The sequence below is a fragment of the Lithobates pipiens genome, unplaced genomic scaffold (assembly GCF_037356315.1).
Source record: "Lithobates pipiens isolate NorthernLeopardFrog02 unplaced genomic scaffold, aLitPip1_a1.2 Scaffold_16, whole genome shotgun sequence".
Lineage (NCBI taxonomy): Eukaryota > Metazoa > Chordata > Amphibia > Anura > Ranidae > Lithobates > Lithobates pipiens.
The window spans coordinates 339,485,374-339,501,765 of record NW_027507748.1 but is presented as its reverse complement, the minus strand read 5'-3'; the positions used below and the strand labels follow the sequence as shown (position 1 = coordinate 339,501,765).

Here is a 16,392-nt window from a genome sequence, read left to right as displayed (position 1 = left end):
AAGTTCCCACCACAATTTGTTCCTCTTCCCCCGGAGAGCAGAGACCCCGTACATTGTAGGAAATTACCTGGAGTGTAGACATGGGAGAGTTGGAGGGTGGAGGACCGGGCAAGCGTCCAGACCCGCCCGGCGCAGGGACCGCAGCAACAGCAGGCTCCTAGGAAAGGGGGGGGGAGTGAAGAGGGAGGGAGAAGAAGAGGGGAGAGATAGGAAGAGAAAGAACACAAGAAATTAGCACAAAAATACCAACAACATAAAAACAAAACAGCTACATCAAAATTAAACAATGCAGCAGCTTGGGGGGAGATGGGACCCACCCCACTATCCGGGGGGGGCTCCCAGCCCCCTCCTAAAGACCCAACAGGGAACTAAACCCATGGATGGGTGGCCTACGTGGGGAACGTAAACCAAAACAAGGGAGGAGAAAGAAGGCCCCCGCCCCGCCCACCACATCTGAAAGCAGAACAGCCTCCATTCGGGGGAAAATCCGATCCAAAAAAGCAACACAAGTAAAAAAAAAAAGAGAAGGGGGGTGAAGCCCAGCGTGGGCTGATTGCATTCGGGGACGTGGAATCTGGCCGGTCTCTGGTAGAGGCCCCCCCGCCACGGTGGAGTCCCAACAAACTACAGACCGCGGAGGGGGGGGGGTCACAGAGGTAACTACAAAGGCAAAAGAAAAGGGGAACATAAAAACAGAAACCAAATCCCAATAAACCCCCCCTCCCCCCACCCCCGGTGCCCCGCAAAGGAAAGAAAGAAGGGCGCCGTGGCAGACCACCCGCCAACCCGGGGATGTAAACATTCTCCGCTCTGTAGGCCCAGTCTAAAAGGCGAAAAGCATCTAAGGCTGGAGAGAAGTCACTAAAATGCTTGCGGCCACGGCAGCCACAGTCCTCAGCCTCGTAGGGCAAATCCAGGTCCCCGGAACACCCGGGGGGGCATAGGGTGAATACGTCCCATTCACAATCCCCGTGGGGGGAGGTCCAGACACCAGCAATCATAGTAAAAAAAAAAAAGTCAGCAATCAGCCGCCTGTCACACAGCTCAGGCTCGGTATCAGTCTCGGGTATTAGAAGGGACCGCTGAAGAGTCGCGGGTCGAACTACGTCTGTCTCTCCTTTGATTCTTGCGTGTGACTGTAGACCACCTTTGAGGAAGGGGGGACAAGCAAGTCGCTCGGGGGTCCTCTCCAATCCGGAAAGTCCACGGGCTCCAGCCCCAGAGAGGACAGGAAATGAGGAAGATCATCTTTCGTGCGCAGGGTCACCTGCTTGCCATCTTTAAGCACATGCAGAGAGAAGGGGAAGCCCCAGCGGTAGGTCAGTCCCGCAGCCTGGAGCACAGAAAGGAGCGGACTAAGGGCTCTCCGCTGCACGAGGGTGCCCCGCGAGAGATCCTGATAGAAAGTCAATCGAGCACCATCAAAATCATAAAAGGGTTTACCCCGCACTTTCTGCATAATCCGGTCCTTAATAGTATATTTGTGAAGTTTACAGATTATGTCCCTGGGATTGTCAGCGTCTTGAGACGGGGGGCGCAGTGCTCTGTGGGCTCTGTCTATTTCAATAGGAGCAGTGGCTGGGAGTTCCAATATATCCCTAAAGATATCAGTCAGGGTGGGGACAATATCCCTGGGTCCAGTAGCCTCCGGGAGCCCCCTAATCCTGATATTGGCCCTCCTGCTGCGGTTTTCAACATCATCCAATTGCCCCAGCAGTACCTCAAGCTGATGGTCCTGTGTTTGGCACCTAGATTGCAGCAGAGCAATAATGGGGAGAGTCTCCTCTAGCTTTTCCTCCAGGGCCTCCACTCTGTGACCCAGATGTGTAGTATCAGTTTTAAGCTGGGCAATGTCAGCGGTGAAAGCCTTCTCCACTCGGCTAGTAAACTTTTCCAAGTCCTCTCTGGTGGGGAGAGACATGATATGGCGGCGTATTGCGTCATCTCCCATGAGGTCTGAGACCTCTGAGCGGCCATCCAGGGACCCGGGGGATGCAGGGGGGGCCGAATCGCTTACCAATCCTGGGGAGGGCACCGGAGAAGCCAGGGGAGACGGTCCGGTCGACTGGGAAGGCGCCGCTGCAGCAGGCTGTGAAGATTTCCCAGCTTTCTGAAGTTTCCCGGTCGGCGCCATATTGGATCCGTCGCGGCCCTGTCCGTGGGGGCCCGGGAAGAACTGATCCAGCTGTCCCTGCCGCTTCTTATTACCCTGCGGCGGTCGGGAAGACTGCCGGGAGCGTTGGGACATTGAGTCCGGTGATGGGGATCGGATTTCCCCGCTGGAAGTAGCTGATTTGTGCGGCAGTGGAGCGGAGCTGAGGTGAAGCACTTCCTCACTCCTCCATGGTCAGGACACGCCCCCCCGTAATTACCCATTTTGATTGGCCTACAACAAAGCTAAATGTACAGCTGAAATAATTTTGGAAGCAGGACATTTTTCTCCTTCATTGTTGTGCGCTGATGAGGCTGCACTGATGGGCACTTATAGGCTGCACTGAAGGGAACTGATGAGAAGGCACTGAGGGGGACCGATGGGCACTGATAGGCTGCACTGATGGGCACTGATGAGTCAGTACTGGTGGGCACTGATGAGTTTGCACTGATGGGCGGAACTGATAGGTGGCACTGATGGGCACTGGTAGGTAGGGATGGGCTAATGGTTTGGCCCAAGCATAAGTTCGGGCTGAACTTTCCTTGTTTGGATGTTTGGCAAACATATGAACAAACGGATTGTTCGACCTTTTGTTTGCACCCCCCCAAAATGACCACATTGCATTGCGGTGCTGAACAGTGCACTGCAAAACCCTGATTGGCTGAAGCAGTGAAAGCTTCAGCCAGTCAGGGCACAGAGCATTGTCAGAGTCATGATTGGACACTGTCATCATGACTTTATCCATTCATGGCTCATTCCCGCACCACCGTATCAAAGTATTCTTTCAATGGCAGCCATTTTCAGTGTGATTTTGGCATGGAGAGAGATAGAACAGGGCTCTGTTCAGTGCTATTAATTAGTTAGTGTGCTATACTGTGCTATTTTGCTTTAATTGTCAGCGTAGAATATTAGTTTAGTGTCAGTCCAGGGACAATGTGAGTGTAGTGAGGAGGACCATCTTTTAGCCTTCCATTGTGTAGTGTAGTGAGACCATGTCATTCATACATACATTAGCGTAGAGTAGGGACTGCACAGATTGTTTCACTGTAGTGTAGTGAGACCGTGTCAGTCATACATACATTAGTGTAGAGTAGGGACAGCTCATATAGTATCACTGCAGTGTAGTGAGATTGTGTCACTAATCTTTACATTACTGTATAGCTAGAGTAGGGACAGTTCAGTTCAGCATCAGTGTAGTGTCTTTGATTGTGTTACTGCCAGTTTAACACCATATCGTTTTGTGTGCTTTACTGCCAGCTTAACGCTGTATAGTTCTTTGTGTGTTACTGCCAGTTTAATGCCATATAGTTTTGTGTGCATTACTGCAAGATTAATGCCGTATACTTCTGTGTGTGTTACTGCTAGTTTAACTCCATATAGTTCTGTGCGTTACTGCCAGTTTAACGCCATTTACTTCTGTGTGCGTTACTGCCAGTTTAGCACCATATCATATTTAGTGTGTTACTGCCATTTTAGCACCATATAGTTTTGTGTGCGTTACTGCCAGTTTAACGCCATATCATTCTGTGTGCATTACTGGCAGTTTAATATCATATAGTTCTGTGTGCGTTACTGCCAGTTTAACACCATATAGTTTTGTGCGTTACTGACAGTTTAACGCCATTTACTTCTGTGTGCGTTACTGCCAGTTTAACACCATATCGTTTTGTGTGCATTACTGCCAGTTTAACGCCATACAATTCTGTGTGTGTTACTGCCAGTTTAACTCCATATAGTTTTGTGTGCAATACTGCAAGTTTAACACCATATACAGTAGTTCTGTGTGCCTTACTGCCAGATTAACGCCATATAATTCTGTGTGCCTTACTGCCAGTTTAACACCATATATAATTTTGTGCGTTACTGACATTTTAATGCCATTTACTTTTGTGTGCATTACTGCCAGTTTAACGTCATATAGTTCTGTGTATGTTACTGCCAGTTTAACACCATTTACTTCTATGTGCGTTACTGCCCGTTTAGCTCCATATAGTTGTGTGTGTTAATGCCAGTTTAACGCCATATAGTTCTGTGTGTGTTACTGCCAGTTTAACACCATATAGTTCTGTGTGTGTTACTGCCAGTTTAACACCATATAGTTCCATGCATCACTGTACGTTTGGGCGAATTACATTGCAGTATATTATAGTGTATCTGTGGAGTGTGTCTGTGTAGTGTTAGTACACAAATTAAAGTGCAACAAACACCACTTTACATTGATTAAAGTATGTACAGTGTACATACAGATTTCCACTTCTTCTTTACATTTGCTTATAAGCACTGCCCCCTCCCTCCCAATAATGTCTGGGAGGACAAGGAGAGGCAGACATTCCCTTGGCACTGTAAGGGGGCCAGCAACAAATGTGCCCATAGGCAAAGGTGGACGTGATGGTCAGTCCTCAGGCAGGGCATAATATCCTCTGTTTAGTGAGTTTGCCCGTGCTATCCAGCCACAGCATGCAGAGGAGGAGGTGGACTGGCTTACTAAACCTTCCTCATTCTCCTCATCCTCTGTCACAAAAGCAGAGACAAGTGTCCACATCTATTCCTGCCATAGCCCCGACATTAGCCATTGAGGAGTCAGCTGAGTTATTTGACCACAGCATCAGCTACTTGCTCCTTGATGATGCCCAGCCATTACTGGATTCAGATGTTGGTTCTGAGGTTGAGGATGACAGGAACATGAGCCTAGAGAGAGGGAGGAACACTGGTAGACAAATTGGAATTCATGTTCCCCAAGCCACAGCATATTGTCAATTTGTCTCCAGTGGTAATGATAAAGATGAAGATGGAGATGATAATGTAGATGGAGATGATGATGATGAGGTCACTGATGTGACTTGGGTGCCAGATAGAGCAGAGAAGGAAACTGAAGGTGAGGCAGCACAACCCCAAGGAGGCTGACATCAAGAAATAGTAGAGAGCAGCCACCCTATTCCATCACATTCTGCAACTGTTTACTCCTGGCCCACTCCCCAATGCTCAGCTGTCTGGGCCTTTTTCAGCACATCTGCAGCAAACTGCACTGTTGCTGGCTGCAAATTGTGTCTCGGGCACATCAAATGTGGCAAAAACACCAGACATTTGGGTACCTCCCAACCTCCTCCTCCTTACCCACTTCAGTCTTCCCCTGTGATACCGAGTCATTACCTCTCAGCAGCCTCCACTGACAGGGATGATGGTATAGCACAGGGTATCCCAGGTCCTAGCAGCCCATCTGCCAGTAGCACACTACCAGCTGTAGACTGTAGGCGGCAAATTTCTCTGCCCCATTTATTGCAGCAGAAAAAAATATACAGTTCCTGCCACCCTCATGCCCAGCATCCATCCATTGTTCTGCCCCCGTGTCTCCATACAGCTGGTGGTGATGATGCCAAACATGCCCTCTTCTGCATGACTTGCCCTATGAACATCAGGTACCCCCTAAGGTTGCTAAAGGGCATTTCCATGAGCCAGGCTAAAAGGTGCTATGCAGTGCTTCAGCTGGTGTGTTTAGGGGGCAGGAACCACACCAGAGCAGATATTCTTGCAGCTCTGCAGGGACAGACCCAGAGGTGGTTTACACCGCACCAGCTGAAGCCAGGAATAGTGGTGTGTGTGATAATGGTCATACACAGCCAGTGCACGGTTGGCTGAAATTCAGCAGGAATTCCACCTACCCGTAAACCGCCTGATTTGTTCCACCTGGAGGAACTCAACTTTGGCAATGCTGCAGCGGCTATACATGCAGCAGAGTGCAAAGAGAGTACAGCACTAGTAAATACTAAACTATATCAATTAACGATAAATAAATAAATTATGTGAATAAATAAAATAAAAAATACACTTAATTAAATAAAAAAATCTCACTAAAAGTGACGTAAATAGATAAAAAGACCCTTCATGCAGCAGAGTACCTCTGCGAGTATGGTACGACAACAGGCCCGTGCTGCCTTAACTTTTTTTGTGCTGCAGGAGGTTTCATTACTGATCATAGGACGTGCCTCTCCACAGACTCTGTAGACTCTTTTACTTTTAGAAAAATGAATCAGTCCTGGATTACCAGCTATGAAGCCCCTGATGTCAGTGTCACTGATTAAGTCTTTTTGGGATGTGGAACATCTGCAGGACTTTTAGGCTGCCTAGCTTTGAGGGTGTTCAATCATTTCATCTGGAAGAATGTTTTTGGTATAGGTTTTGGTATAGGTATAGGTATAGGTTTGGTATAGGTTTCATGGGCACAATTAACACCCAAAGGCCAATTTTTCAGCACCTGTTTGACAGGTGCATATCATTGCAATTTTTTGGCCTTCCACAAGAGCACCTCTATAGGGTTACAGTGGGAAACTCTTAACTGGTAACCTGTAAAGGCTTCAAAGCGAGGTCTATGGGGATTTATAAATACTGTAGTTTGTCACCATTCTACAAGCTTGTGACATGTTGGGTAACTATTTAATCCACATAACACGATTTTTTTATATTCTACCAAAAAGTGGGTACTAAATTGTGCTTTTGTGTGGGTAAAATGTGTTAACGTGGATTAAATGCATTTTTCAAACATTTCATTTGAAAAATGGCTGCATAATACTGTGTCACATAAAAAAATGCAATTTTTCTCTAGGGTCTCTGCTTAAAAAAAAAAAAAAAAAAAATATATATATATATATATATATATATATATATATATATATATATATATATATATATATATATATATATAAATGTTCACAGATTCTAAGTAATCTTCTAGCAAAAACAAACAAACTGATTTTTACATGTAAACAAAAAAAGTGTCAAAAAAAGGCCTGGTCCTAAACCAGTTAAAGTTGAACTCCACAATTACTAAGGTTTAAGTACAATAAGATGTATCCCACCTTGTGGACTTTTCTCTTTATTTACAATTGACCTTTTTACTCAGTGTTGGGAGCATAGCTATCACTATACTTCCAGCACTCTGATGCTGGACCTTTTGGTCTCAACTCCTGCTGCTGCAAAGTTGCTCTGCCTGCCCTTCCTCTTTTCCTGCCTAGTCACGGAGTACTTTGTATTTTGTGTATTGATTCACAAAATACAAAGGCTTCTGTGAATGAACAGCAGAGGAAGGGGCGGGCAGAGATGCTGTTTGTGAGAAGGTAGTATATCTCTTGTCAGAGCGCCAGAAGTATAGTGATAACTAGAGCACCAGGAGTATAGTGATAGCTAAACTCCCACCACTCAGCAAAACTGTCAGATGGAAAATAAAAAGATAACTCCACAAGGTGGCATGTACCTCATTGGACTTAACTCATAGCATGCCAGCACATTTTACAAAGTTGCTGAATTCCTGGAGTTCAGCTTTAAAAAGACCAGAACCACCAACCACCAACCACCAATCACTTTCCCCATAAGTGTCTCCTGTTAGTTGTCACTGTTGCATGAGAAAGAGGTCCTCAGTGGCCCTGAAATTTCAATCTTATGTGATGGCACATAAATGCCTTGTTTATATTTTCCCACAATGCTGTGCGGTTGATACCACTATAGTACCTGCTTATTTATTTATTTTTGGGCTGAAAGTACATTGGATGAAGTAGCAAATGGTCAAAATCTCAGCCCCTTTTTTTTTTTGCTAATTATGCCCCATAGGGAAGAGATTTGTTCTCCCAGACAAACAACAGGGTGTTAAAGGAATCTCTCCAATGTGCGGGTAATCACAGCAAGTGCCTTCATTGAATAAACTGCCATTCTTTTTCTGATGACAACTCAAAATTCAGGATTTTCCCTCACTTTCAGTCCTATTGACTGTTGCCACTGGGATACATAGTCTTTTCCAGCAGTGATAACTAGACACCAGTCTTTGCTTTATGTACACTTTACATTTGTAGGATATGAATGCTAGAGATAGTATAAGAAAATACAGTGATAGCTATAATATATTATAGGAATTTGCTTCTCATTACAGAAAGTTTACTTACTCATAAACCCAGAAGTTTTGCAATTCGGAAAAATAGGCTCCATGTCTGGAGCCTATTAAACAAAGAAAAAAAATCATTACAATACATATATTTTGAGATTCTTTTTTTTTTTTTCTGACTTCACAAGAAGAAAATGACAATAACAATTTACTGGATATATAAATTTTATAGCTTGTCATGGTTATGTATAATTTATAGGGCTGAGAAGAGTGCATATCTCTTCGTGCAACAATCAAAACTAGACAGTTGTGATTAGTGGAAATAATCCTGAAAAAGCATAGCTCCGCAATGAGAAATCACCCTCAGTGTCACAGATGACACCACGACAAGTGTTTGATGCCCACTGCAAAGTTCTCATTTTAAATGGCTATAAAGCATTTAGAGGCAGACAAACTACATTCACCAAATCTCAAATTGATGAACTGTTACTTTGTTACTTGCTTTTTCTGCTGCCTTGTTTGAATTTCCTTTACTTCATGTCCAAAGATCCTTTATGTAAATTTTAAAAAGCATTGTCATTTAAGTCAGTTAGTTTTACAATAGTATCCCTATGAACACTAGCTGAAGGTCTTTGTTTATTGAGGTACATGTATTACTAACAAATTAGGGAAGCAAGGAGACCAAGTGAGTAATCTTGCAGGATTTATTTTAAAATGTACATAAACTCAGAAACAAAAATAATAAATCTTGCAGCTTATTAGTTCTTATTTGAGCTGCCTGCATTATTTTTGGGTGTTTTTCCCTTTATTTTCACCTAGCAATCTTGCAAATAACACTTACTTGAGCCTACGTGGCTATGCACACTCACTGCAATGTACTATGGAGAAAGCCATGGTTCAGAAAATATCCTCATCTCTTTATCTCCATTACATGGGAAGTTTAGTAGTTTATAGAAGGATAAAGTCATTTTAAGTTCCAGTTTAGCTCATAGGAATTAACATTGACACTACATTTTTGGCAAGATCTACAGTTATTTTCTGTATTTGCTAAAAATGTTCTTAGGCTTACATATCCACCACTTTTGAGAACTGGTAAGTTGCAATATATTACATTTGTGTTCTTTAACTATCCTTTAACAAGAAAAAAAGATTTCCTTGAATAATGTTTAAGAAAGAGTAAACATTAGTCACGTTTGCCTATACTAAGTGCAGGCCGAGATTAAAATAGACCTTGCAGTAAAATGCAAGGTCCACTCACTACCTGCACCCCCACCCTTCCCACAAACCACCTACTATTAGTATCTGTAAAATGTACCTGTGAATAAAAAAGTTAGGATTTATACTTACTTCACCCCTATCTTCCACTTATAGCACCTAGACAGAGATGATGTATTTCTCCCTCTGGGTAAATCCTGGGGAATACAGAGCAGACGTAATCCTGTGAGGAGACATTCTTGCAACTCTGAATTTACCAGGAATCTTCCTGATGTCACACCCAGCCATATGAAAGATGGAGCTAAGATAAGTATATATATATTGTAACCTGGGGGACAGGTGGCAGATACAAAGCTCCCTAGGATGAGCAGTTGCTCAGGCACAGATACCAAGTGCAGTGATGAAGTGACAAACAGTGCTGTGTTTATTTGTGTTATATATAAGTCCATATACAGTGTTCCGGAAAACAAAGGACAAAAATAGCAAAACACAAATCCTAGCCGTGTCTCGGCTCTAACTATACAATATGCAGCCCCTAACTACCAGGCTGAACAAGCCTACCGCTTGTCAGTCTCTACATAAATTGCTTAACAGCTTTTACCAACCTTTTTCTCTTCACAGAACAGCTTTGTCTGTATGTCCCAGGCAGAGAGCAAAGGCTGAGCCTAAATTAGCCTGGGGAAGAGGACCACTACCCGAACTGGATCATGGATCAGAGATTTCTGAATGTGTACAAAAGGAGCCTGGGAGACGTATAAACCCGGAACAGGACTTTTCCTGGGTCTCTGTGGGACGCTCTGCTACAGCATATATATAAATTATTTTACACCTAGTACAGTAAAGAAAGGGGGGCCCAGGCAATTGACATACATTTTAACGCAAGGTCCACTTTAAAACGAGGGACCTTGCGGGTGAGAAGGGTGTGAAGCATGAAAAATTGGCACTGGGCTATACCTACATTTGACCCTTTTCATTCAATAAAATAACTCATTAACTGCCATAAAAGTTTTGACTTAGGTGGCTGCATTGGACACCATTCAGGTTATCGGATCAGATCAGGTTATACTGGAAATAAGATGAAAAAATGCTGCAGGATTTCCGATTGCTTATTATCAGTGCAGAGGCCACTGGCATTGGACAAGTTACGTATGCAGCATAGTAGATGTTAGTATTTAGCTTAGGGACTAAGTAAGTGTTAGGGTTGAGTGGGTTAAGTGTTAAAGCTTTGTTTAGGGGTTGTGCTTTTGGGGAATGGAAGGTAATTGTTAAGTGCTCATATTAGATTTAAATGTTAGAATAGGGGTGGGGAGGGAGCAGGAGTGATCATTCCAGAGGAAATAATTTTTTGATGAAACATGTTGAGTATGATGTCCTCCCACAGAGCTGTAAAAATATGGGTGACCCCACCCCTGATGCATGGAGGTAGCAGTGTCAAATAAGGTGTTTGTTAATAGGGATGAGCCAGATGTTCGTCTCAAACATCGGGTGTTTGCCTGTTGGCCGAACAGCGAACATTATGCGATGTTCGCGGCAAATTTGAAAGCCGCAAAACACTGTAAAAGTCTATGGGACATTAACATGAAAAACCAAAAGTGCTCATTCTAAAAGCTTATATGCAATTTATTGCCATAAAAAAGGTTTGGGGACCTGGGTCCTGCCCTAGGGGACATGTATCAATGCAAAAAAAGGTTTTAAAAACTGATGTTTTTCAGGAGCATTGATTTTATTAATGCTTAAAGTGAAACAATAAAAATTAAATATTCCTTTAAATATCATGCCTGTCGGGGTTTCAGTCCACCCGGAGGATATTCTATTATGTCTTTCTTGTTTACTTTTATTTTTTCCTTTGTGGATAGCTATTTTATTTACCTGGCATTGTACAATGTTCTATATCCCTGAGTCATACCAGATTTAAGATTTCTCTACTGTTATACACAAGGGCACTTCCTCATTGGGAAGGGTCCTAAACTTTTCTCTCTGTAACGCCTGTTCTGCAATAAGTTCCCAGAAATCCCCTGTGAGGGAGATCTGTCTCTGTTATGTTTTCAATACTTCAATAAAACCTTTTAAAACTTAAACAAAAAAAAAATATATATATCATGCCTGGAGGGTGTCTATAGTATGCCTGTAAAGTGGAACAGTTGTCCCATGTTTAGAACAGTACCACAGCAAAATTACATTCCTAAAGGAAAATAAGTCAATTAAAACTGATTGCGGCTGTAATGAATTGTCGGGTTTCGGCAATATAGATAAAACTCATTGAATAAAATGGCATGGGTTTCCCCCAGTCTATTACCAGGCCCTTTAGGTCTGGTAGGAATATTAAGGGAACCCCAAACCAAAAGCTAAAAGAAAAATTGTGTGGAGATCCCCCCAAAATCCATTCCACACCCTTCAGGTCTGGTATGTATATTAAGGGGAACCCTGCGCCAATTTAAAAAAAATGGTGTAGAGGTCCCCCCAAAATCTATACCAGTCCCTTATCCGAACACGCAACTTGGCAGGTCGCAGGAAAAGAGGGAGAGGAGAGAGTGCCCCCCTCCTAAACCATACCAGGCCACATGCCCTTAATATGGGGAGGGTTATTTGGAGTAGCTCCCCAAAGCACCTTGTCCCCATGTTGATGGGGACAAGGGCCTCATCCCCACAACCCTTGCACAGTGGTTGTGGGGGTCTGTGGGTATGGGGGCTTATCAGAATACGGAAGCCCCCTTTAACAAGGGGGCCCCAGATCCTGGCCTCCCCCTATGTAAATTGGAATTTCTTTCTTCTATTTTCATCTAGTGATCCAGCCAGTAAGTCTGTTATTTTTCAGCATAACAGTGAACCTGTAGATCAGCCACTGGCTCAAAGCTGTGACCTCACTTTATAGTGCACTAATAAGGGTAGGTATATATAGCAGAGGCCCAAAAATGAGTGCTAAGTAGTGATTAACCGAATACCCAGGGCTGAGGGGTACGTTTGTGAACTTAACAAACTTTAACCAATGTTCAGATGCCAAATTCAAACCCCATTGAAGACAATAGGAGCCTAATGTTAAAAAAAAAAAAAAACAGTAATGCCCATTTTCTAGGCTAACAGTCAGAGGTTTGTCAAACAAAGAGCATATAGGGTTTGGGCACTGCCTTGTGGAGCATGTACCAAAGCACAAATCTCACATTTACCAAAAAAAAAAATCCATTGAAATTGCTGGTAAATTACAGTTCCCATCCACTTCCTTCTGTTGGTAACCAAAGCAATCAGGGATTCCCTTCATCTATACCACCCTTCCCCTTATCCTCAATGTGAGTCTGGTATAGATTTTGATGGGGGACCCCACACAAAAATCATAAAAAACAAAAATATGTGCTCACCCCCCCAAAAAAAATACATTGCACATACTAGGCCCTCAACCTTGATGAGAACCTGGTTTGGATATTGAGGGGGCCCCATGAAAGCAAATAACACAGCATGGGGTTCCCCTAAATTTAATAATAGACTCTTATCTGAGCATTCAGTCTTGCCAGATACTGTGCCCCCCCCCCCCACCATGTGAATGAGTAAGGGGTATATAGTGCCTTATTCATTTACATTATTAAAACATAAAAGCCCTAAAAAATGTAAAATGTCCTGCAATGTAAATCCAGAGTCAGTAATATTTTCCAGCAATGCAGATCCATGTCAATCATGATGAAGGATACCCATGGAGCTGTCAAAACAAAAAAATCACACTAACACATATTAACTACAGCATGCTAATGACAGCTTCCAGATCTGTCATATAAAATGTAAACTAATGGCTGGAATATTAAACAACATAATTGGCTAAATAAATGCCCACATTTGGTCAATGCCATTGTCCAAATATGCTCATGTGGACTTATTTAGTCAATGATGTCACCATTACCCCTGCTCCTTTGTTTGTATCTAAGGGGCAGGGATAGCTGCTGACATAATAAACAAAATATGGCTGCATGGTCATATTTGGGCAATGTCATCGCCTAAATATGATCACACGGCTATGTTTATTTAGTAATGTCAGCCACTCTCTGTCTCTTTATTTAAATTGCTAGGGATATTCCTGGCCAGCAAAGAACATGGCCAGGTTATCAGGTGTTGGCATCCACTGCTTCTTTAACAGCCATTGATGGGGAAGAGGGTAGCTGTCATATACAGTAGTGGTAGAAAAACTTTTACCAAATATATGAATGCTAGTTTGGTTATATAAAAATGCTTAAAGCGTAACTCCACTTTTGTTGAGAAAAAACATTCCCCTCTGGGTCAGTGGTGGCTGGTGGTACCTCTACCTCTGTACATGCTAAAAGTTTGGTGTTCGGATGCATATTTGAACAGAGCACTTTACTCCAAGCCCACAAAGTTGTGTGACAATAACAAATTAAAATTCACTATTGTCTTCCTGATTCTCCTCCTGGACAATCAGGAAGTGAATCCTGAGCTCCTTCACCCGATTGGCTGAGAGGAAAAGCATTCCTATTGGCCGCTGAGGAGGAGGCAAGAGGAGACATAGGGGAAGCTGCCGTGAAGTACCAGGAGGCGGAGACACCACCCTCTGTCTGCTGCTAAGAGGAAGCACTGCCCACCGCCTAGATGGGGTAAGTGTGGGGCGGATGACCAGCCGCCTGGGGGGGTGCCTGTGACCGGCTCGACGGGGGGAGTGGGATGGGGGGATGGCAGCAGGTGGATTATTTGCCGCTCCGAAAAATATACCACTGACCCAGATGGGAATGTTTTTTCTCAACAAAAGTGGAGTTACGCTTTAAGCATTTTTATATAACCAAACAAGCATTTGTTGCTTTCTTGACCCTTCAGTAGCAATTCACATAAAGCAATAGGTTGCACAGCCATGTTATACACAATTTTAAAATATGTTTCTGGACTTTAGCAACATTAGTGCATCCTGGTGTTATTAGGGGTGCAGTCATAAAAAAATAACAATATTTTTTTGTGGAATGTGGTTATCAGTTAACAAGGCTTAAAGTGTATTGCGTTATTTTGTTGGCAATTAACTTAGAAGTTGATAAAGTAGTACACAAAGAAGTTTATCAGTACTTTGTGCACATGCACTTTTTAATTGGCTGTGTTTATTTTTAGTGAACGTCATCGTCCAATTATCCTTCTGTTTTTGGGTTACTGAACTGTGTTTTTATCTTCCTGGTCTACTGGCAAAAAGTATTAAGCCTCGAGTCAGCATAAGTTCAATTGGTTTATGATGAATTCATATAGCACAGGACCGGATCATACAACAACACCTCTGTTCTAGGTATTAGCCATGTATAATTGCTTTTGTCTGAGTTAGTAATACAAATAGCAGCTATATTGGGCAGCAGCAGACTGAATCACGCATACACCCCTTGCATTTTCAGGTCTATTTCAGCTAAACAACTGAATTTCTGAAATGATAATTTAGAGCTAACAGAAACATATATATATATATATATATATATATATATATATATATATATATATATATATATATATGTATGTGTATATATATATATATATATATATATATATATATATATATATATATATATATATATATATATATATATTTGATTGCTCTTATGCAATCTTTTTATTTTGACTGTTAAGAGCTCTGGAACTTACTTTGCGTTTCACCCTTTCTTTAATAAATTGGTCCAGAGCAGCTCTTTTAAGAAAGGAAGCAATCCACAGGTGTCACACGTGCAATAAGGTTTGGAAAAGCTTTGAGATTCAAAAGTCTTTTCGTGAAAGTATGTATTGTTCTTGAGTAGCCATATAGGTAATAAATGGGTTCGAAACTGGAGACTGGTGCATGGCCAGTGGAACAAGTACTTATATGTTTTAGTATCTGACATCCCAGGGTAGGAGAATCTGAACTGTGTTGCAGAATAGTCACCAAGTGAATTAGGATTAGACTGCTAGACTGCTAGAAGAGAGTTTTAGCCACTGTTTCATTGGGTTTGTGTGTCACTTAAGGCCCTCTTTTTGAAAGCAGGGAATGATACAGCAGTTAATCCTTAAATCATGCATTGTTTGCATGACATTATAGAGTATTTACTAAAACCGGAGAGTACATATGGAAAGAAAAAAAATTAAGGACTTTATGTAACCCCCAAGAGAAGAAAGGGAGTACTCCACAATATAAAAATACAAAAGTTTATTGACAACATCACATGTCCAATATTTATCAGACAGTGTAGAGAACATTCCCTATGTGGGTATAAGCATACTGTAGGTATATGTATGCTGAAACCTGTAACAATTTAGCTAATTTGTGTTTGACATATAGAGATAGATCCAATTGTTAAATATCTCTCAAAGTGTTGGACCAAATCCAAGAATAAACAGTAGGTGACTGGTATTGAAGTTATTTGGTTTCTATGCAGAGCTGCACCAGATTTTGCACTCTCCAGTTTTAGCTAGCTAGTCAACTCCTATGTAATTATTGCAAGTAGCTAACTTAGATCCAAAAACCGATTAGGGAAATTACCAGATTAAGCTGTACTGGTAAGCATTGATGACTTGAAGAACAGAAGATGAAAAAAAAAAGCAGCTGGAATTTCTGACTGACAACTGTGCAGTCATAGATTTATTTATTTACAAGTCATTTGCTATAGAGAGATACCCAGGCAAGTTTAATCTTTTTACAAAACAAGGGGAATTTATCAAAACTTGAACAGACAGGATCTGGGGCAGCTATACATGGCAACCAATCAGCTATCATGTTTAATTTTCAAAGCTTAAAGGGGAATTCCACTTTTGTTGGAGGAGTAATGGGAGAAGAGCTTAGCTTTGGGAAGGTAAAATATGGTTGCGAAACAGTTACCACAGCCTGCAATACTGGCAGCCACCACTAGAGATAGACTCAACCAAAACCTAGCTGGCCACACACACAAAAGCAGAAAAAAAAAAACTTGCATATAATAGGGTGCACTGTAAGGACTGTGTAGAAGTTAGGTAATTCCCAGACATGTCTAAGATTTTCCAAGCTACACTGTGAGCTTGGCAATGGGATCTGTCTTTGTCTATAGCAGATATGATAGCTCCCATATATTAACACTAGCCTGCATGCATTCAAATTGGCTGCCTCGTTCTCTATTAGCCACTGGCAGCAATTACAGAGAACACGAGGACATGACATGAGCCACATAATACAGTCTCACACAGATTA

At 42.4% G+C, this 16,392-nt stretch overlaps 1 protein-coding gene and 1 long non-coding RNA gene across 2 annotated transcripts in view; one reads left to right on the top strand and one right to left on the bottom strand.

Annotated features, from left to right (window-relative positions):
* The window catches only part of EPHA10 (EPH receptor A10), a 943,825-nt gene that overhangs the window by 135,553 nt on the left and 791,880 nt on the right, over nucleotides 1–16,392 (top strand). The window lies entirely within an intron of this gene.
* The window catches only part of LOC143982795 (uncharacterized), a 36,461-nt gene that overhangs the window by 14,486 nt on the left and 5,583 nt on the right, over nucleotides 1–16,392 (bottom strand). Inside the window, exon 2 of the long non-coding RNA XR_013274512.1 lies at nucleotides 68–157. This is a non-coding gene — a long non-coding RNA (uncharacterized LOC143982795). The remainder of the gene's footprint in view (nucleotides 1–67; nucleotides 158–16,392) is intronic.